Source organism: Fukomys damarensis, unplaced genomic scaffold, assembly GCF_012274545.1.
Source record: "Fukomys damarensis isolate Sample0158 unplaced genomic scaffold, DMR_v1.0_HiC HiC_scaffold_9, whole genome shotgun sequence".
NCBI classification, from domain to species: Eukaryota; Metazoa; Chordata; class Mammalia; order Rodentia; family Bathyergidae; genus Fukomys; species Fukomys damarensis.
Window position 1 is genome coordinate 7,977,274 of NW_022900921.1, and position 20,526 is coordinate 7,997,799.

The 20,526-nt window shown below is 48.6% G+C and overlaps 1 protein-coding gene across 10 annotated transcripts in view; it reads left to right on the forward strand.

Annotated features, from left to right (window-relative positions):
- Mfap3 (microfibril associated protein 3) overlaps positions 1–20,526 on the forward strand; it is a 127,571-nt gene that overhangs the window by 91,517 nt on the left and 15,528 nt on the right. Inside the window, exon 7 of one of the 10 annotated variants that reach the window (XR_004516379.1) lies at positions 1,277–1,346. The exons of the other annotated variants lie outside the window; for them this stretch is intronic. The gene's annotated coding sequence lies outside the window, so the exon portion shown is untranslated. Of the gene's footprint in view, positions 1–1,276; positions 1,347–20,526 lie in introns of those variants that run through there. 10 annotated transcript variants of the gene reach the window in all.

The following is a 20,526-nucleotide window of genomic DNA, read 5'->3' on the forward strand; positions in this document are numbered from 1 at the left end:
GCCCACTCATGCACATGCATCCAATAAGCTTTAAGTCAGCCAATTAGTGACTGTGCAATTTCTACCACAGTTGGGTCCCAGAGTGTTTCTGGGCTATAGCAAAGGCCAGAGAGGGTGAGCAGGAGAAGCTCCCAGCTCTGCTTCCCTATGAAGCGCAGGTCCTTTATTTAGGCACAGCAGCTGGTCTCCAAGGAGACATTCGTGAGCCCCATCCTGTGTGTTTGTGCCAGCCCAGGGAAGAAGAAGCCTGCACTGTAACCAGCCTCCCAGTAGAATCTAGGTTGCATCCAGGTTCTCTACAAAGCCCTTCTGACACGGTACTACCCAGACATTGTTACCTGCCCTGTGCACGGGCAGTGACTCCAATAGTAAGGAGTCTGGTATCACCACGGGGAATGGGCAGAAGATTCGAAGGAACCCTATTGGCAGCCCTCAGGAGCTAAATGGAGGCTCCTGGGACTAAGATTCTCTCCTTAGCCAGACCACTCAGGTTCCCCTGAACTACTTCTCAATGAGGGCTCAACTTTTGGAATTTCACAGTGGTCTCTGCATTGTCCAAGTTTAATAAGAATCCTGTTAAGTCAGGTTAACCCGGATCTCCAACCCTCTATACTGACCTGATTCCTCCTCCTTCGTCTCCCCTGTGTAAAGGGGAGCAGGTGTCTAAGCATACCCTAAGCAGGTGGGTCATAGTGCCCCGTCTTCAGATCCTGCCCTGCCTTTAGCAAGAATCCTGCCAGGTCAGTTTAGCTGGAATCCCCCTTATGTTGATGTTTTCTCTAAGTAATTTCCATTCACTGACCCTACCATGCTCCTTGGCTGTAATTGTTCTCTCTCTGTACTTCTCAGAGTGGAGCCTGGTATCTTTTGCCTATTGCAAAACCCCATTGTGGGAACCCCCTTGATTAGGGTTGGCCTTTCCATGTTTAGTAAATGTCAGAATGACGTTCTTCTTTAACACTTACCATTATAATCAGAGATCCAGATCTCAGAGACACCTAGGTGGCTCTGTCCTTGGGTGCTGAGAATGGGCTGAAAGGCTTCCCTTCTCACCAGTGCGCACCTTACATTTCCCAGGTAGACCAGGTGTGCTGGGGGAGCCCGTGTGATCTCCTCCTGGATAAGGGCCTGAGACCACTGCTCTCTTTGGGGATAGGTCCCTCACATTCCTCCTCTTCTTCCGTATTGTCAGCCTTTACCCCCAACCACCCCAGGGTGTCACCTCTCTCAGCTCCCCCCTTCTGAGTGTCTGATTGATCCCACTATCCTTACACAGCTCATGGACACATCTACCCTCCTCCAGACTCCTCTTCCAGCCGGGATAACCACACAATAACCAACACACAACAAGCATGTACTATGTCCCAGGTACTGTTATTAATTTCATTGAATTCTTACAATCATCCTATGAAGGAGGTCTTATTATTACACTCGTTTTATAAATGAGGAAAACAAAGATCAAAAAAGTAAGAAGACTAACTTAAATTCAAGCAGTTCGCAAATGGCAAAGCCAAGATTCACTCGGATGTCTATCTGTGTGCTTTATACCTTGTATCCCTATCTGACACTGTATGATATTCATTGGTTATTGCACCGTAAAATGTAGGCTTCCTAAGGGTAAAGTCTGTCTTATTCACCACTTTCTATATTAGTACCTGCCACATAACTGGTGCTCAACAAATATTTAAGCAAATGAATTAACTGGTGGCAAAATTTACACACTATTCTTAAGTTCTTTTCTTTATTTTTTGGTTTTTTGAGACAGGGTTTCAGTATGTAGTTGAGACTGACCTGGAACTCACTATGTAGCCCAGGCTCTCGAACTCACAGCGATCCTCCTGCCTCAGCCTCCCCAGTGCTGGGATTATAGGCATGCACCGTCACCATGCCCAGTTTAAGTTCATTTATTAATATTCAAAGTAGCAATATACATGGTTAAAAAAAATCAAGAAGTATAAAAAGGCACCGTGAAATTTTATATCTCCCCTAGATACCTAGTCTCTTTCTCTTTACAAGGCTCTTTTGTGTCCTCCCAGGGATATTTGGATGTTCTGAACGTGTGTGTATGGACGAATATATATGTGACATACGTGTATGGTACATAAACCACCCTGCAACTTGTTCTCATCTTATATGTCTTGGGAATTTTTAAACACACAGACAGACACACACATACTATTAGCCATCACGCTAAACTTTCATGAATCAGAGTGGTCTCTGGAGACATTTTCAGACTGGTGTAGTAAGTTGTAAGAGCTGGCATCCCTGAATGGCCCAGAATAATAGCACAGAGAAGGACCCTGAGACGGTTATTTCTCCAAATGGAGAGACTGCGACTGGGAGTGCTGATACGGGGGGTAGGAATAGATATCCTCAGAGTCCTATAAGGCGCTATATCTAGGGCAAGGGCAAGAATCAGGCTTCTGGAATCCTTTGCCAGGCTCCCACTGCCCTGGTCTCCTTTCTGCTTGGCACACTCGGAAGAAATCCCAGGCAGATCCCAGCGTGGAGAGTGCTTGGTTGAGCTCTGTCAATGGCAGGGTCCTCCCAGGCAGGCTGGGGTGAGAGTGATTATGTAGGTCGCTTGGTAATCGGAAAAGAGAGTCTGAGCCCTTTAAATGCAGGCTGTTTCATTTGGTCCCAGAAGATTGGATTAGCATTGATTGTCTGCACTGAGCTAGTAGATAAAAGGCCCACACCAAAAGGGAACATTGACCCGAAAGGATGAGCCACGGCGCCTCACTCTCTGTGCAGCTTCCACCCTGGCATCTGGGACTTCCGGAGCCCTTCGTCAGCTGCCAGGAGTCTGTGCCTCTCCTCCAGTTGGCGCAAAGCGGCATAAGGCCGGGGAAGAAAATCCAGAGACAAAGCTGGAGAAGTGCAGAGAAAGGGCTTTCCACTGAAACAGATGCCGCGTTTTGCTGATGGGTTTCCCCTGCATCTTTTAGTTTATCCTCCTTCACACCTGCACGTGCGCACACGCACGCACACACACACACACACACACACAGCTTAAACTCCATGAGAAAAAGGACCCAGTAAACTTCCTTTGCTGTGATTCCCCAGTGCCTAGTGTAACTGATATATCAGGTGTTTGGTAAATATCTGAAACAAAACAGCTGGCGCCTGCAACTTCAAAGAGGTGAGGTTTATTTTACTCACAGTCTCAGTCCGTGGCTGACTGGCTGTGAAGCAGGAGCACTGTGATGGGAGGGCGTGGCAGGGGAAGCTGCTCACTTCATGGTGAGCGGGAAGCAGAGCCCAGGGTAAGGGCAGTAGAGAGACAGAGGCCAAGGGCCAGGTACAGTCCCCAAGGTCATGTCTGCACGACACACTTCCTCTAACGAGGCTGGGCCTCCTAGTCCCCCGTCAGTGGGTAACGCGTTCACTGAGAAGGTTCGTGCCTTCACACTCAGTCCCTTCTCCAGGAGTCATTTAATGCAGTCCAACTGACAATCAAGATTAACTGTCAAAGGGAAGTCACAGAAGGAGGCTTGGGTGTGGCACACACAAATGTGGACTAAGTCCTGCCTCTGCTACTTGTTAGACTTACCATTGTGCCAAGTTTCCGGCTTCTCCCTTCCCAACCCTCAGCTATAAATGAGGGACAGTGACACCCTCCTCTCAGTGTTGTGTGTCCCAAATGAATGATCACTGGAATGGAAACCACAGGAACAAGGATTTTTGTCTGTTTTTCTCGTTGATGTATCCCAGTACCTGGAATAACAGTGCCTGGCACATAACCAGCACTCACTAGGTATCTGTGGATGAATGAACCGATGACAGTAAGAGGTAGCTGGTATGGTTTGCGTGCAATGGAATGTAGCCCCTAAAAGTTCTTGTACTAGAAGCTTGGTTGTCAGTGGTGTTGGTTAGAGGTGTTGTAACCTTTAAGAAGCACAGCCTGGCGCAAAGCACCTTTCTGCTTCTTTGCCGCATTACAATGCCTTGAAGGAACCACTCACCAGAGACCAAATAGATGAGGCCTTCTAGTTTTGGAATTTCAAGCTCCAAAGCCATGAGCTGAATAAACCTCTTTTCCTTATATAGTGCCCAACCTCAGGAATGTGGCTACAGCAACAGAAAACAGACTAAACTAGTTATGATTTATTAACCGCTCATTGTGTGTCAAAGTCTATGCCAAGCCCTGAGTGTACTGAACACTGTCTCCTTTAATCTGTATGAAAGTCCTGTGAGCTAGCCCTGCTTTACAGATGAAAAAGCTAAGGCTGAGCCCCAAGCTTCACAGCATATTTTAACGGGGATTTATTGTCTTCCCTCTGCCCGCATCACTTTGCTGCCCTGTTTGCTTTGTTGTTAGCAGTGCGGCCCTCGCTTCGCCTTCATTTGCTCAGCTCCTGTGGCCCCAGAGTTGTCCCTTGAAGGTCTCAGGCCAAGCCCTCTGCTCAGCCTGCAGCACCCAGGCCGTACTTCCATCCAGATGAGGAGGCCCCCAGTGTCTTTCTCTCTCCCTCCCCCGCCCCCTCTCTCTTTCCATCTGGCTTCAAAGCAGCTGTCTGTGTTCCAGGTCCAGCCCTCATTCTTGGTCTCCTCATATATTCGTCTTTCAGCTGGTCCCTGACCTCTAAGAGTTGGACATTTTTCTGCCTGGACTGAACTTTTGCCTAAAACACCCTTCCTGTCTTCGGCCATTCCTGAGGCTCAGTACAGCTCTGCGGCTCGCCCCTTCACGCGTGTTGTGACTGCATGTTAAAACGCCTCCCTTCTTCCACCGGACTTGATTTCCTGTTTGAGACCTTTTCCATCTGGTCTGCTGCCATGTCCCCACATTCAGCTCCGTGGCACAGAGTGAGGCCCCTGGTATTTTGTGAAGGGATGCCCTGCTCTTCCAATTAGCTGACTTCAGAGACCAGTAGCTCTGCTTCTCCTTCCGGGTCTCTGCTGTCCCACACCCTGGCTAGCAGCCCTGTCTTCCTGCCCAGCTATACTCCTACATTTGATCACTCCTCAGTAGGCCAGCCCAGTTATCGCCTATGCCGGCAGCATTTTTCTGCACCAGAAGTCTGAGAGTGTTTCCAGGCTGTTGTGGGGGTACAGGATATGTCTCCTGGATGGGTCTGAAAGAGTCCAGGCCTTTGACCTACTGAGCTGATGTGCTGTGGGCTGCAGTGAGGGGAACTGTCAAAGTCACAGGTCTGTGTAACAGAGACAGGAGCAGAAACCACGTTTCCCAACTCATCATACAAAATCTTTTCTCTCCGTTTAGTCCGTGGTACAAACAAAGACAAATGAGACACTTTTAGGTGATGTCACATAAGCATAAAAATCAAGACTACAAATTGAGTTTAGGATTTTGTATGTTGTCAGTGTTATGTCTGCCGCTTGATGGCATGCTGGGGAGCAAAAGAGCGGCATGGGTAGGACTTAGGTGTCTCGTTCAGGCCGCAATCCTGCCGCTAGAGGCAACCTATGTCCCCTTTCTTAGAAAATGGTAAAATTTGCTGTAGTGTTAGTATTACAGGAAGCGTAGAGGAAAATAAGGCTAGAAAGGAAGGGTGCAGCCCAACCAAGGGGAGCTTGCAGTGCCCCAGAAAGCAGTGCGGCATCTATGAGCAGATGACCTGCTCAGGCACAGGTTAAGCCGCAAGGGAATACTTGGCTAACAAATCTGGGTGGAGACACAATCATTTCACCTGAGGTCGAAACCTTACCTACCTGCCCAGAATGAACAGGTGCTCTCAGCGTCCCCAACAACTCTCATCGCACAAGCATGAGTTTCCAGAGGGAGAGATTAGAGTAAAACAGAAAGATTTCCCCAGGTAAGTCATTAGCAGGATGGCTGGAACCTCCTTTGGATGAATAAATATACCCTGAGAGACCACTGTACTGTGGAGCTGGCCTTCTGGGAAGGTACAATAAGCAGAACCAGAGAGAGCCCCTGACAGGACAGTTTCTTTAAATGGCCCTGGCTTGAGGGGAGGGGTCTGACCGGGAAGCTCAGTCCAAATGAGGCTTTCACCTCTGGTGCTTCTGCTGCCAGCCTGGGCTTTTCGAGGAGATGACAAAAGGCCAGGAAAAGTGGCAAAAGCAAGACTATCGTTCATGTTACATGTACCTGGGAATGTGACTTCACTTCTGTAGGATCCCATTTCCCTACCTGTTGGAGGAAATATCCCCTGCAGGGGGATCGCACCTAAATTCTAGCTTTCAGCTCTGATCAGGTGTCAGTGGTTGCCAGTCACACTGTGCTAAGAAGATTTCCGAGGCTACAGCCAGAGAGATGTGCAGCATCCTGTCAAGTTCTCCAGAAGCCGTCTTCTGGACAGAGTAGTGGCCTGAGGTATTAGTTTTCTATCGCTGCTAAAACAAACTGCCACACTCCTTGTTGTTTAAAACAAATTTATTCTCTTACGGTTCTGGAGGTCAGAAGTCAAAAATCATTTTTTACTGGGCTAAAGTCAAGTTCCTTCTGGAACTCTGAGGAAAGAATGTCCTTCCTGCCCTCTCAGTTCCTCATGGGCTGCTGAAGGCACCTGACCCCCTCCTCCATCTTCAAAGCGCATCACTTCGCTTTCAGCTTCCTTCATCTCATCCTCTCCTCTTCCCTAGCCAAACATCCCTCTTGTAAGCACCTTGGTGATTTGTACTTGGGGCTCATCCAGATGTCCAAATAATCTCCCAATGTCAAGAGATCTCTTACAATGGCCAAGTCCCTTTTGCCACGTGAGGTAAGATTCGCAGTTTCCAGGGATCAGGACAGGGATAGCTTTGGGTGTGGAGGGGCTACCGTACTTGACACATGGCGCTGATTTGCAGTGCCTACGGATCGGCCTCGAGTGAAGCCTGGAGGGGAATAAAGCAAAGGCTCTAAGTTGGCGTTTGAAATTGGTGTATCAAAGCTATCACAGAGAAAAGGATTACGCATGGCATCTTCTCTGTCTTAAGATCCACTCCCATTCATTGAGGTTCTCCATCCCACGGCCTCCTCCTGACACCGTATCGTTTATGATGTTCCTGAGGCCAGTACGGTGACTCATGATTATTAGTGAATGACGCATCTCAGGCTGAAGCCCACAGTCTTTGACTGGGATAAAGAGTAAGGACAGAGCTGGGCCACAGTGAAGTCTGCAGGTGGGGTGTAAACCAGAGGGGAGAAAGGCCACACTGCTACATCACACACACCTGCTGGACACAGTGAGTGCCAGGAACCGCAGGTACACAGCAGTGGGAGCCACATGGGTGGTCCTGGTCCCAAAGAACTGATGGACAAGTGGGAGACAGGCGTGTTAATGAATCTGTGAAGACACCCAGGAAAAATTCTGCAAAGGAAGTGGGTTGGAGAACACCAAGGACAGCCTCTGCTTGGGAGGATCAAGGGCAGCTTCCTACAGGAGGGGTTTATTGTTCAGAGGTTTCCGTCAGTGGTCAGTTGGTTCTAAGACTAAAACTTCGTGGTGGAAGGGTGTGGGAGAGACAAGTTGCTCACTTCACGGCAGCTAGGAAGCAGAACACAGAGAAAGAGCCAGAGAGAAAAGGGAGAGGCTGGGGCAGGATATACCACTCTCCAGAGGCACTCCACAGTGCCTTGCTTCCTAGGCCCCACTCCTACGGCCCACGCCATGAATGAGCTCGCCAGTGCGTTAACCCATTGGCAAGGTTAGCGCTGGCAGGACCCTGTTCTCTTCAGGCCCCATCTCTGAACACTGCTGCAGTGGAGATCAAGCCCTCAATACAGGGGCTTTCGGAAGACACAGGACAATTGAACTGGGTAGACAAGGTTCATGAACGTTCTGAGGTGAAAAGAACAATTCAGTAGCAGAAGCCACAGGTGCTGGGCGGTGGGAAGGCCCTGAGTTGGCTTTTTCTGGCAGCCAAGAGGAATGGAGGGAGGGTGTGACAGGAAGAAAGGGGATCTGTACAGTCTACCCTCACACCAGAGTGCTGGTGAGCAGGTTGCATTTCCCTTGGGCGAGAACTTTTGGAGAGCCTGGCTTTGGGGACAAAGCACTATCTGAGTAACTGAGGGAAGCTGCAAGGAGAGGCTGAAGGCTGAAATGGGAAAGGTAAACACTGGCTCAAAGCTCTACCACTTCTAAGCTCTGTGACAGAGAAGTCCCTTAACCCCTCTGGGTCTCTGTTTCCTCATCTGTAGAATGAGGAAAATAACCACCGCTGTTAGGTTTGTGAGGCAAGGGCCTGGTCCATCTTGTCCTCTGCTCTGTATGCAGCGTCTGGATTGTGTTTGCAAACTGAACGAATAATGTGTAGGCAATGCTTGGCAGGGTGTCTGACAAATAATGATTGTTTGGATGATCAAGTAATTAATTTGAGGGAAGAACTTTGCATGATCATCTGGCAGAGGCTGCATGTCACACTGGGTACTCTCCAGTGTTCCTGATGAGCTGTCCCCTCTTCCTGGGCATGATACCCTGGTGTCAGGAAAGAGCTCTGAATCCCGGAGCTGGGAGGCAGGGAGGCTTTGGCTCTCGTCCTCACTCTGTCACTCATCAGTTGTGGTCCTATGGTCACCCACGTCCTACGCCAAGCCCCATGGCTCCCTCCAGGCCATGCCCCAATCCAGCTCTGCTGCATCTTCAGGAAGGTCAGTGGGGGCGGAAGAAGGACACCTGGACTTCTTGATAAGCTCCAACTCCTTCCACTGCCCCCAGCCAACAGCTCAACAGAACCTCCAAAACTTTCCCTGAGTCTTCCGCCTGTCGTCCATCAGCGTGTTTTCTCTCTCTCTCTCTCTCTCTCCCCCCCCCTCCATCCCTGCCTCTTTCCCCTCCCTCATGTACTCAGTGCTGATAAACATCTGTTTTGTTTCTTTCACATTTCCTCTTTCCTTTTCAATAAATATTTGAAGACTCAGGTAAAGATTAAGTTCTTGGAAACTTGGCTCATGCCCCCCCCTCATATGATTTCGAACCCCTCCACGAGATCCCCCAACACCTGGTCTTAATTACCACGTGCGCTTCCTATGTGCCCAGCCTGACCGATTGCCTTATCATATATTGATGTTCTTGCTCCTGTCTCATCCTGCCTCCTCCCTCCAAACCACAAATTCCTTGTGGAAAAATACTGGGGGTTGTAACTCAGAGTAAGTACTTTCTTTTTTAAAAATTCGATAATAGAGCAGCTATTTAACATGTGGGGAAACTGAGCTCCGGAGGAGTGGACACTCTTGTGCAGAGGTATAAGGCAGCCCTGCTTCCAAACAGCCAGAATGGCCCTGTCTCTGCCCACAGTGCCACACCATCCATGCATCCAAACACACTCCTTACTAATGGGCAGCACCGCACAGGCAAGAGAAGCCAGAGGACAGAGGATTGGGTGCCCCATATTAATGGCACAGCTAACTGACTGCTGCATGGGAAGGTTTCCTAGGCCACCATGATGTACTTCTCATTAAGGCAGGGCTTCCTCGAAGGTAGTCTTTGAAATGTCAATTTTAATTAAAACCCTAATTCTAATAAGCATACCATAGATTAAACCCAGCCAGAACAGCTTCCTGCTGGGTGAACTTCTCACACACTTCAGTAGACAAATGTCTCCAGTAAAAGGGCACATTTGGGAACTTCCAGGGTACCAGGCAGCCTCCCGGGGAAGGGGCCTGATCTAGGCTTCTGCAGACACAACTCGGCATGGATAGCGTGCGATGCCCGTCTCAGGTCAGGGCTGGGGTGGAGCCCGCACTCAAGCGAAGAGGAGAAACACAGATCACCCCATCCAGATCATCTTACAGATGGAGAAACTGAGTCCCAGAAAGAAAGGGGCAGACAATGGACACTCAAAAGAACCCAGACCTCCTGAACCCACCAGCACAGTGACTCCCCTTTCATCTCCCTGGTTTTGCCAAACAGAAGCTCTGTGTGCTTGGATAAATCTGTTTCTTTTCTGCATTCCAAATTTCTTATCTATAAAATGAAGGAGTTGGAGTAGAACAGTAGTTCTCAGCATTAACCACACATACGCTCGAAGCTCTTAAAACTCCCAGTGCTGGGCTCCTCTGAGACCAGTTCATTAGAGTCGCTGGGTGGCACCTGGACAGGAGTGCTATACAAAGCTCTCCAGGATTTCCCACAGTCTAGGCTTGAGCACTGTTTCATGAGACTGGTCTCCTGAATTCTTCTCTCGCCTAGCCTGGAATGTACTTCACAGCAATTACATTTTATGGCTGTGTTCCCTGTAAACTGGACAACAGCAGAGACTGAGCATAATAGACGGACCCTAAAGTGAACACAAACAATCCCGTGTCCTGGTAGGCACACCCGTGTGTTATCTTCTTTAGTGTAGCCAGCAATTGTACTTACTCCTATCTATGTACGTGGCAAAGGGACAAGTGCTAGTTCTGTCACGGTATTCTGTAAGGTGGCAATGTCTGTCCTGCTTGTCAACTTGACTGGGTTGGGGAATCGCTAAGAAATTAGTAAAGCACACGTCAGGGTGTGTCATGAGCGCATTTCCAGAGATGCCTGGTGTGTGGAGCAAGGCGGGGGGGACCTGCCCTGAATGAAGGGTGCTGTCCAATAGGTGGGAGCCTGCATGCAACAAACATGAAATAAAGAGGAAGCATCCTAGGACAGTCTCACCCCCCCACCCCCCACCCCCACTTTCCGGCTGCTATGAGGTAAAAAGCTTTCCTCGACCATGTGCTTTTGCCATGGAGCCGGGTGACCTTGTACCGAAACCTCTAAAATCATGAGCTGAAGCAAGGCATCCTTTCCTCCTTAGAGTTGCTGTCCTTGGCTGTTTCTTCACAGCGATGGGAAGAGGGCGTTAGTGTTCCTCCTTCGCTGGGTGTGAGGGATCTGAGCACGTTGGGAAGGGCCATGTGGCAGGGGACTGAGGGGCCTGTGGCCAACAACTAACTAGCTGGGAACTGAGGCTCATTGATCCACAACCTGCAAGGATCCGAACCCGTCCAGTAATTGTGAGTTGGGTGGTAAAGTCATGCAGCAAGACATTATGAGCTGCATAATGTTCTGGTCACTGATGGACCACACACGTGGCAGTGCTGCTGTAAGATCACGATGGAGCTGAAAGTTGTCTGTTGCTTAGTGATGTCAGAGGCAGTGTAACACCGTAACACAATGTATGGATCACATGTTTATGGTGGTGCTGGGGTAGGCAGTCCCGTGCCCGCAATCATGTACAACACATGATATTTGATAATAATTTTGCTATCTATTGTTTGGATATTGCCTGAGTCTGTCCCGCGAAGTCACACTTGCTGGAAGCTTGGTCCCCCGTGGTGGATTTGGGGTGTTGGAACCTTTAGGAGGTGGGGCCCAATCAAGGCAATTAGGTCATGAGAATTCCACCCTCACTGATGCTTTCACGATTGGGTCGGGTCTCGCAGGACTGAATCTGCTCTTCAAAGAGCGGGTCAGCGTGAAGTGAAGCCACCTAAGTGCTAGGCCCTTTCTGCTCGCAGCTGTTTCCCTTTCCTCTTTGCCAGGTTGCCATGCTCCGAGGAGGTCCTGTTGGGATGCTAGCACATCCTCTTCGGAACCTCTAGCCACCAGAATCATGAGCCACATAAAGCTTATAAGTTACCCAGCCTTGGGTGTTTTGTGATGGCCACAAAAAATGGACTAAAACAGATAATCAACTGCTGTGTGAATGGTTTATTTATTGACTGTATGATATTTTTATTATTTCAGAGTACATACCTTCTACTCACTAAAAAATTTCCTATAGAATAGCATCCTGGTCAGGCCAACAGCAGCCACAGACATTTCATGTTTTGTTTTGTTCTTGGTACTGGGGATCAAACTGGGGTCCTTGCACTTGCGAGGCAGGCGGCAGAACCACTGAGCTACATCCCAGGCCCCCGCATTTCATGTTTATCACACTTCATGAATGCGTCGTTTTCTCTGGTGATGATTTAATCTTGTACTGTGTCGATCGTCATGATTATAGGAACAGTAATCTGAACCACACACACATGTGAGTACACACACATGTATACACACATACCGTGTAGCTGCAGGGTGTAGTAGACTGTGCCATCTAGGTTTGTAAGATGTTCTCCTAACCACCAATCACCGACTGACGCATTCCCCAGAACACACACCCACTCTTGAGGGACACATGACTACAGATCTTTCTGCAAACCTGAGGAGAAGCAGCGCGGCCCTGGCTGGTACTTCATTAGCAGCCTCAGAGAGGACCCCATTCATCATCCGTCGCTAAACTTCTGATGCACAGAATTGCTGAGGTCATAAGCATGTGCCAAGCTAGGCATGGAGGTGCACACCTGTAATCACAGCCCTCCGGAGCCTGGCGTGGGGGGATTGCCAGGAGCTCAAAGCCAGCCTGGGCTCCACAGTGCTGAGTTCAGGCCAGAATGAGTACACAGCAGGGCCCTGTCTCAAAAAATAAACATAAGTGGGTGCCATCTTAAGCTGCTGAGTTTCCGGTACATTTGCTACACGGCAATGGCGAGCAAATCCCCTGCCCCAGTGTGATCAGACTCCCATATCCTCAGCATCTAGAACAGCAAGCGGCGCGCAGGAGGTGCTTGCAGATTCTTGGCGCACAAGTGAACGAAGGAATCTACTGTGCGGATGACGCTGAGTCCCTCGCAGCCAGCATTTACTCGAATCCTTTTTCCTTTCTCCCTTCTCTTCACAAGCTAATAGTTCAAAACGCAGTGTCAGCCGTCGACAGCCTTTCACACTCCGAAGGGCAAGTGGAAAGCATGCGCTGTGATTAGGGTGATTACTGTGGCCCAGCCCTGATGAAATCAGCGCCTGGTTAAATAACAGTTTGCTGCGTGTAAATTGTTATTGTTATTGATGGACCGTTTCCTTCACCTGATGAATGCAGTGAGGGCTGCAGGCAAGGAAGCCATCCTGGCTTGGCTTCATGGATCTATACTCATTCCAAAGATGCAGAGGATGCGCTGAGCACCGTGGGTCTCGGCCTTTGGATGGCACTGGCCTTGGTGACAGCTGGCACCTGGACTCTGCTACCCAGCCTGCCTTGGAGGCCTGCTGAGGGCAGTCCCACCAAGTGCGCTGCTACTGCTTTTCTTCAGCCTAAAGAGCAACAGAGTTGTCCAAGAGAACAAAGCAGAGCATGCACCCAGGTTTCCTGCTGAGGCTAGGGCCGGTTCTCACGTGCCTTAACAGGCCAGGACTCTGCAAGTCCAGGAACGGCTCCGTGAGGCCCAGGTCACAGGCTTGGGGCAGCAAAGACAGAGCATGAGACAGCAGCTCAAGGCGGGACTTCATCGGCCGTGCCAGGCTCCGGGACTCGTCCGGAACGCTCTGACCGGCGCTCTGCTAACATTCACGTACACTGAACAGAACTTACTCTTGAACATTAGTTGGCGAACTCCACCTGGCCTGTTGAAAGCATGAGAAACGGTGGAGGTTATTCTTAGCGAGTATTTGCAGCTGATGTGGAGCCAACGGCATGTGGTCAGAGTCCAGGGCAGAGTGATTACAAATTAATCTCTCTCCTCTGACCCTCAGCTTCCTCCCTGATTAAATTCTCAGGCTGCTCCCTCCTCTCACCCACCCAGAGCTCCCTGATAAAGGTTCTGGATCCCAGGAACTTCTGTTCCTTCACCTCAGCAGCTGGGCCTGTCTGAGAGGGCTGGAAAATAGGCACAATAACAGTCATCAAAATAATGGAAGTTACCATTTCATGATCACTCAGCGTATGCACTGTGCTAAGTTCTTACAGACATGAGCTTAATTAATACTTACACCAATCCAGTGAGATAGGGCTCATTCCTGTTTCACAAAGGACCAGGGCTTTAAAAGTTCTGAACACTTCCTTCATGTCATACAGACTCAAGGAAAGCACAGTTATGGGTTTGTGTGTGGCTGACATTTACTTTAAAACTCTCCTACTCTCCCATGTTCTTGCCTATAAAATAAGATAATACAAAGTGTGAGGATAGGCTCATTCATTTGTTCATGCAGGAAATATTTTTTGAGAATGAGGCATTATCTTAACTTCTACAGACATTATAAGAAAGAACATACAAGCTACTTCCCTTGAAGAGTTTAGAATGAAATTACATAAACATGTATAATGTATAGACTGTAAAAAGTACAATGAATGATATGAATATAGTGGTATGGAACCATTCACACGGGAATTAACTAAGAAAATGAAGGTATGAGTGGATTTCCTGAGAGGTTACGCTTGAGCAAAAAAGTTAAGAAGATGAAGTAGAAAGGGAAGGATGTTGGGGATAGGGGACATGGCATGTGCAAAGGCCCTGTGGTGAGGAAGCTTGAGAAAGAACCAGAAGACCAATGGGGGCAAGAAGAGAGAAGGTAGGAAGTATGTGATATGGGAAGGCATTGAAGGGAGAGGTCTACTGTGTGCCCAGCCAGGGCCAGAGGCTGAGCTTCAAAGAGGGAGCAAGACAATCTCTCTGTTCTCATGGGACGTACGTAGGACAACAGAGCAAAGCAACAATGAATGAACAAGACTATTTCAGATATCAGCAAAGGCTATGAGGCCGTGTGACAAGAGTCAATCATGCAGAACCAAGGAATTTAAAGCCCTATCCTCCATCTTCTAGTCCAGCGTTTTGCTGATTCACATGCTGCTGAGAGCTCAGGAACTCCATTCTGACTGTCCCTCCGGCCTGAGAGCACAACACATGGCCCACAGGCCTCCTCACTTCTGGGTGAAAACTCGAGACCGCTGCATTGCTGAAATGAAACTAATGCTGATGCTGAAGCAGTCTGGCCAAATTAGATATTCTTGTCTTAAAAGCAGCCTGCAAAAAAATGACAGATTAATTTTAAAAGAGCAAAAATTAGACCAGCAGCTCACTTCTCAAGAGAAGGTATGGGAGACAGAAAGCATGGCGGTTTCTCATCACCCAGCACGCCAGGCACACGTGCTCGGCGCAGTCCCCCGAGTTCTATGTCACAACTCAGCACGGAGTGCACTTTCTCATGGGACCATCGGCCGGGGACAGGGCTGGCGCCCCGGAAGGTCAGCGAGCTCTCGGAAGAGACCAGATGCGTTATCGGAGTGAGTGTGGCAGGTCAGGGGCGGCTTCCGCCACTCGGAGCTCACGCCTGAGGGCCGGGAGGAATGAAAGGGACCCAAGGCAGGGGCAGCAAGAAGCGACCGCTGTGAGCCTGGGGCGGCCCACGCGGCCCACGCGGCCGGGTGCAGATGGGGCGCAGCCCTCAGAGTGCAGCCCCGCCCCAGGACAGTCTCCGGAAAAGCGTCCTGGGCACCGAGCGCTGAGCCAACGCATGGCCGGCTCCAGGGGAGCCCTGAGGTTTCTGGACCCCATCCGGTCTGCCTTCTTGGAGCTGGCAGAGGATTCTGGAGAGAAAAGAAATTTCCGGGCCTAGGCGACTTCACTTTTCTTCTTTCCTTTCTCCATTCTTTCCTTCCGTACTAACTCCTTCTTTCTCTATCCTCCCTCCCTCTCACACATACTGATGCCAGGACAACATACAACACCCATGTATATAAATGCGCACAGCCACATGCCCACCTCCTACACAGACGAGTCCCTGCCCCCCCCCACGCTCGAGTGTGCGCACGGCACTCACGGTCACATTCGCACACATCTCACAGCACTTTAAAGTTCAGCTTTGAAGTTCACAGCTTCCTTGCAAGTCACTGCCGCTCCAGGTGACAGACGAGGCACCGGAACCTTGGGGATTCGAAAGCGATTCTTCAAGATCACAGAGCTGGGGTGACTGAGTCGAGCCCAGCCCCAGGCGTGGCCGGCTCTGACTGCTTGGGACAGCCTTGCTGTGCACACACAGCCAAACGCAGGCACACACCCAGGTCGTCGCACTTCCCTCTCATCCACTGCTCACATTTCCTGTTGTGTGGATGTGTATTTGTGCATGTGTAGTGCTGAGGAAAGAACCCAGGACCCTGTGCCTGCATGCGGGGCAAGCCCTCGACCACTGACTGCATCCCCAGCCCCTTGACCACCTTTCTACTCTCATGGACACCCTTACACACAGTCAACCACGGACAAGAGTTCATCGATGTGCAGCCCGTGCTTCTGAAATGTATTTGTACTGTCTTGTACCCAAGTCTTGTAAGTTGTACGTGCTGGTTCCTCACAGACCAGAGGATTTGGTTCCATAGATTTGCCTGGCAGATAGAAGACAAAAGATAGACGTGAACATTGTGCTGGGTGTCTGATTTTCCCCCAAACTTACCCTTATATTTCACTGGACAGAATTCTGTCATAGGATGAGACTTTTGGGTATAGCTAATGTGTCCATTGTTTGGGTTATAATGATGGTTTCACAGGTATGTACCGCCGATATATTGTACACTTTAAATATCTGCAATATATTATATGAATTATACGTTACCAAGCTGTATACAAAGTTAAAACATCCTTTCCCATTATCCTTTGGTCCTAGTGGTTATCGGATTAGTGTGTATCCACATCTTTGTCTGTGCCCTTATAGACATAACTGTACCCATAAAATATACACAGTGTTGTCTGTAGTTGTTTTTACATAAAACTACACTGTATTATATTGCAACTTCTTTGGGGAACACAAAAACTCTTGGAGCTTTTCCTAAATTAATATTCAGAGATTCACCTCATGCTCATAATAATGCAGAATCTGCTGAGACGCTGCTTTGTGCTTCATTTTGCTCCCAACTTTACGCTATTTCAAACAGTCCTGCAGCAAACATCCTTAGACCGGCCTCTATGTCCAGTTTCACATGACAAACATCCCAAAGCAATAGCGTTTATACAATTTTGATTCCACTCCAATGTGACCACGACTACCAGTGGTGGTGAAGAGCACACATCTTCTCACACCCTCTCCAACATTTGATACCATCAGACTTTTGTTCAGCATGTGATGGATGAGAAATGGCACATCAGTATTATGATTCACATCTGTGGGGCGGTGGATTTCACAGAAGATGACGCTCCTGCACCATAGTCTTAGCCATCTTGACCTCAGCCTCAGAGAATCTGCCTGATTTTTTCCCAGGATGTGGGAGTCAGCTTTGCGCTCTAAGTGGCCAATGTATGGTGTCCTTGCCTGCTAGCCCTGTGCTCTATACTCCTGGCACTCTTGCCTCCTTTAAGGATCAGGCCCAGTGTTATGATCTAGATTAAAATGTCCCCCAGAAGTCTCATGTGATAAGGAGTGGAGCTTTTGGAAGGTGACTGGATGATGAGCGATAAATCCATGGTGATAAAATCATGGATTAATCCATCAGTGAATTCACAGCCTAGCATGCTGTTAGGAAAAGGATCCTGGGTGTAGGAAATAGTCACTAGGGGTCTGTCTTGGCAAGGGATGGTTCTCACTCTGGCTCCTCCTTCCTCTCTTCTCTCTGCTCCCTGGCCAGACCCTTCTGCTGCATCATTTCTGCCTTGGAGCTTGCTTACCATGGACGGAGCTCTTTGATATCGTAAGCCAAATAAGCCTCTCCTCATTTAAATTGTGGGTGGTGGTATTTTGTCCTAGAGATGATACAGCTGACTAGTAACCAAGCAAATGGATACAGCACGTTTGCCCCTTAACATACTACATTCCCCATGGGGCATAATTTTTAAAATAGGAAATTCTAGTGACTAGAGACATTTACTATGTGTAGCAGAATTACCTTCCAGATAAGGAAATTTTAGCCCGGGGAATAAAGAGACTAAGCAGTGCTGTGAATATACTTTGCTGGACGCTGAGCTGGTCTTCTTGGTCTCTTAACTTTTCCCAGCTCATTTGAACCTCACGATGACCTTGGGGAGTATTACTGTCCCCATTTTATAGATAAGAACACTAAAGCCCAGAGAAACTTAGTAATTTTCCCAAGATCATCCAAGGAGTCCCTACTACTAGTCCATCTGGCCCCAAAAGGCCAAAGTTTATATAATTATATATTATATATCGGTATTTCACCTGCCCCCAAGTAAGGGTTTATCAGAAGAGAGTGGCCATAACTAGCCAGGTCTTCCTTTGCCCTTTGGCTCTCAGTTCTGATGTCCCTCGTGCTAACTTGTGGCGTTCCTAATGCTTGGGAGCTCCTGAAAGGTGAAGATCTTCCGTGGCACTAGCCTTATGCTCTCTAACGTAGCATGCAGCGGCTGACTTGATACAGTTGTGGATAATTTGCTCCCCAAAATAAACCCAGAGGACAGATGGACGGGACGATGAGACAGAGTGATTTGGTGCCGTTTTGACCATCGCTGCCCTTTCCGTCTTCTGGGGTTAATGTGGAAGAAAAGAATAAAAGCAATTTGTCTCACTATATAACAATCCACTGTTCAATTTCCTGAGCTCTGTTTTTTTTTTTAATTCTGAAAAATTTTAAAGAAAAGTATCTACTATCTGAAAATGACCATTCAAAAACATCATCGGATTGTTTTCCTCATTTTTAGATAAAGCGACATATTGCTCATCTAAAGAAGAAATTCCCTTGGTTCTCCTTTCAGGTCTAATTTCTTCTCTACCTCATCCCCAGCAAACTCACTCACAAATTTAGATTATTTCTGCCTAGTTTATTTTGGTCTTCTAAGTACCCTTTAAATGAATGCACCCTGAACAAATAAAATAAAAATAAAAATTCAGTTTGTATAAATGGTGTCGTGCCTTAGCTATTGTTCTATTGCCTGCTTTTCTCCTCTTTACATAATGCCGCTGAGTGTTCTTTAAAAGTGAAGATCATGTCCTATTTGATCTCTGCAGCCCAGGTCGCTTGTACATTCTGCACACTGAATAAACCAGAGAGGAGGGAAGAAAGGCAGGGAGAAGATGAGGAATGCGGGGAGGCAGGGAGGAAGGAAGACCAGCCGACATGGTTAGTCTTGATTAAAACTTCTGCGTGGCTCCGCGCTAAAAGAGAGAAATCGCAAAGGTGCACGCGCTCCACAGCGAGATTTCCCTCGCTGAGAACTGTTCCTGTCCTGGTGCAGCAAAGGAGCCTCTCCCTCCAGCGACCGGCCCTGCGAAGTCCCCGGCCACCCGGCCATCCACTGCTCGGCTCAGCGGGGCTCTACTCTCACTGGTCATGAGTCAGGCAGCCCAGGCTGAAGCCCACATTGCTCTCCCTCTCTCAAAGCCCTGCAAGGACTTGGGAAATTAGCTGCCAGTTCAAACACTCCTTTCCTCCTCTGGCTCCATCTTCGTCTCTGTCAACCACAGAGGGTCCCTTGCTGTCCGTCTCTGCCTCTCAGGGTTTTTCTCGCCGAGCGTCTCTCTGTCTCTGATGCAAGTGTGCCTCTGCTTTCTCCCTTGCCCCAGCCCCTACTCTACCTGCCTGCCCTTCCTCTTCCCTCCCCTGAGTCTCGCTGCTGCCCTAGATCCAGGATCCCAGCTGGGCCATAGATCTCTCCGTTACTGCTGTTCTCTCCCCCTTGCTTTTAAGGATGCTTTTTATATGGCTTCTAGCACAAACAGCTGTTGGAGCTTGTTTGAAAAAAACCTCTGGGAACAGATGCTCTGGCATCTCTTGAGATTCTTCTTTCCTCCGCAGTCTGACACGGGCTGGGGAAGACGTTCACTTATTCATTCGTCACTCACTGCACAAACATTGATTGAGCTCCGATCAAATGCCAGCCGCCGGCGGGGGCTGGGAATACAGCGCCAGGTAAAGCAGCACCATGCTCGTTATACACTTGCTAGTGTTCCAAGTGTTTCACCTACATTTTTTTCTTAGTAAAAAACTTCTATCACGATATTTCACAGGCGGTGAAACCGAGGAACAGCGTGGTTAAAGATCTCGCTTATGGGCACACAGCTTCCGAGAACAGGGAGACCAAGATAGAAACATAATGTAGAAGATGGGGAGCAGGAGGAGGAGTCGTTCCTGAGCTCAGGGCCACCCGAGCGGGCACAGAATTTTCTTTTTCCAAGATCCCACAGAGAATAGGAGGCAGCAAAAGGCCTAGAATCGGCTTCCTGCATCCCATATGAATCCATTTCTAAAGTAGGCGGGAAGCCACGCCCCGTGATACACTATGGGAAAACAAAGTGGAGTCAGGGTTGGGGAGAGGGCAGGAACAGACCCTCGCTGTTAAGGCGGAAACACAGGACTTGAACCCTGAGAAGGAGGAGAGGCACGTGTCTTCTCTGTTGCATCCCCAGGGCACAACACAGCCAGGAATGCATAGTAGGTGACTAATCACTATTTACCCGGAAGTGAGTAATGGATAAGTCGAATTAAAAGCACTTGAGTGAATTAAGTGAAAAGGGCAGAACAGATGAAAGCTCCATGTTTTTTCTAAACTGGGGGTTTATGACTCGAATAACTTCATTTCTCCTGTCGCAATGAGCAACCAATGAGAGCCCAGAGATCCTGCCAGGAGTCTCGGTCTCCGCCTCTCTCCTCTTTTCACCCTGCCTTTCCAAAATGTTTTCCTGCGGTTTCACGAAACTCCCTTTTAAGACTTTTTTTAGTTTTTGCTGATTCAGTTAGGAACTGAGTTTTATCTGGAAACTTTTTTTCTTCTTAAGTCCCCTTTGATAAACCAGTCCCTAGGGCGAAGGATTTAGTTCAGTGGTTCTGCTGCCTGCCTTGCAAGTACAAGGTCCCAAGTTCAATCCATGGTACCAAAAAAAAAAAAAAAAAAAAAAAAAA